General features: G+C 57.7%; 1 long non-coding RNA gene across 1 annotated transcript in view; it reads left to right on the top strand.

Annotated features, from left to right (window-relative positions):
- Positions 1 to 2,508, top strand: part of LOC127748830 (uncharacterized) — a 27,096-nt gene that overhangs the window by 23,979 nt on the left and 609 nt on the right. The window lies entirely within an intron of this gene.

Below are 2,508 nucleotides of genomic sequence, written 5' to 3'. Positions count from 1 at the left end.
CGCCCCGCCCCCTCCATTTGCCTCGTTTGTCGCACGCACGCAGTCCACTCCTAATTAATGAAGTTGTACCCTGCGCTCCACGCCGCGCCGTGACGCCACTCCACGCTACGCCACGCCACGCCACGCCACGCCACTACTCCACACCGCGCCACTCCGTTCTCCGAAAAGGGATTCCCCGTCAAGAGCAGGGGGGTTGGACTGGCGGCGGGGCCCGACCGCTGCGCCAACCGCGCTCAACGAAATCCCCTCCCCCCTCCCCCTCATTCCGCCCCTTAGGAAACTTTTCAAGTTGCCAGTCATCCTTAATCAATTTCCACTAGTTAGTCAACGACCTGTTTTCATTTATCGACACCCCCTCCCCACCACGATTGCTATTTTCGCTATGGCTCGTGCTCCGGGAGGGGGTAGGGGGGGGATCCAAATATTATGACCTTCTCGGTAGGTTTCAGGGGCACCACTGTAGCTCATTGGAACTCCCATGCTTTTTAAAAATTACCCTGGGGATCAAGTACCACGTGGCGTCTCTATTGAGCGCCAATTTTGGTCCCGAACCTACCGAGTGGGCCACGATATTTGTACCCACCGTATTGTGTGCGCGATCCCTAACGAACGCCGCGCATCGCGGCCGCATTTCCGCCCCAGCCCTGCCGCACAATAACTCGCGCACCGCGCACCGCACAGTGGCGTTGCTCATCATGACACCCCCCACCTACCCCCTCCCCTCCGCCTTCCCCCTGGCACGCCGTGATCACCCTGCATCACCAAGCCGGCTGCCGGAGCAGGTCGCAGGTCAGCAAAAAAGCCTTCCTCTTTGTCATTGTGATATATGGTGTGTGTTACTTAAAAGACAGAAAAAGGCGGCAACTTTTCTAGAGATTATTGCTAAATGATGCATCGCTTTTCGGTGGCGGCAGGTAGGGCAGATCACGGCAATGTTGTTACGGCTCTGACAGTGAAGAGTGAGAGTCTACCCTCGCTCTTACTGGAAGGACTGTGTTATCCCTCCCGGTCTCCCTTACAGTACCTTTCATGTATGTAAGTACGCCATACTCTGAGAGTTTCGACGCGGCTCAGTTACGCCTCCGCGTCCCACTACTAGCCATCCCTCTCCAGGCATTCGCGTGGAGTTGATATCGGCGCAGGGCAATTCATGGCTGGCTCAAGTAAAGTTTTTATCTCGAGCAGGCGGGGCTAGGGCAGAGAGAGGGAGAGTCGGGAGAGTAGAGAGGGGGGAAGGAGAGAGAAAGAGAGAAAGGGAGAGAGAGAGAGAGAGAGAGAGAGAGAGAGAGAGAGAGAGAGAGAGAGAGAGACCTTGCACATGGTAGCGGCATAAAATTTATGTTGGTTTTCTTTTGGGTCCCGAGTTAGGCAGGTTTTCCTCTAGCGGGCGACCTACCTCCGCATTCCCAGAGGAGGAGCAATCACACAGTTAAAGTCTTACGAAGCAAAATGCCAAATGCTTCGTACCTACGAAGGATTTGCTCCCTACGAAGCGTCCGAATCCTTCGTATTACAAAGGATTTGGCATTTTTCTTCGTAAGACTTTAACAGTGCAGAATTAGAGCTGGACGATCGAACTGGGTCGCTGCGTGGCGGGGCGAGGCGAGGCGTGGGCTGACGACGCTGCGCCGGTATGACTGGCCACCGTCCAATCCGAGAATGCGAATATGAGCAGTGCGGTGGGGTTGGGGTTGGGGTTGGTATGGGATGGGCACCCCGCCCGGCCTAGACTTGACTAGGCGCGTGCGGTCGCGGACTCGGCAAAAGCGGGGCGGGGCGGGGCGGGGCGGGGCGGGGCTCCTCGCGCTCCGCTAAGTGAATTACTGCGTATAACAAGGAGCAGGGTTGCGCTGGTGGGGTCTCGCGGACGAGCCGGGCCTCCTCTGCAGGCGCCTCGCGGAGCCCGGCCGCGGCGATGGGGGCCCCAGGGGGTTCCACCGCAGCCGCGGGGGCCGCGGCTGCGCACCGCACACACAAACTCGCCAACTCGATAACCATTGGGGGGAGGCTTTTGGGCAAGGTCAGGGGGCAACATTGTGCCTTTGGAGCCAAGTTCGCGAGGGCCGCGCCCACCCCGGGGAGCCAAAGCCACGCGTGCAGTGACTGAAACAGAAAGATTAAATCATAGCTGAACTTTCAGGGACAATGTAAACAAAGGGATGGCCTCAGCGGCTCATACCCTTTTATTTGATAAAGTGAGCACTTTTTTTAGTCAGTTCCCGAGACTGTCTCTACCAGAAGACAAAGCCCTCCCCGCCTCCTCTCCGCTCCCCCTTCTCGCAATCTACAGCGCAGAGCGTACGCCTGGCGTGCGTCATTTTGTTTGTATGTGCGTTTGGGCACCGCTGCCCCCTCCCCGCAGGAGGCGGGCGGATGGGAAGCCAGGGGAAGGGGGTGGGGGGAGGTCACTAGCTTCGACTGGAGCATCTACTTGAGCTGTGCGAAAACCTGAGGTAGGGCTTTGTGGCCTGATCGGGGGGACTATCTATTTCTTGTCCCTGTGAGCTT

This window comes from Frankliniella occidentalis, unplaced genomic scaffold (assembly GCF_000697945.3).
Source record: "Frankliniella occidentalis isolate FOCC.00 unplaced genomic scaffold, Focc_3.1 Scaffold14, whole genome shotgun sequence".
Taxonomy (NCBI): Eukaryota; Metazoa; Arthropoda; class Insecta; order Thysanoptera; family Thripidae; genus Frankliniella; species Frankliniella occidentalis.
The sequence above is the reverse complement of the archived record's forward strand: the minus strand, read 5'-3'. Positions and strand labels throughout refer to the sequence as shown.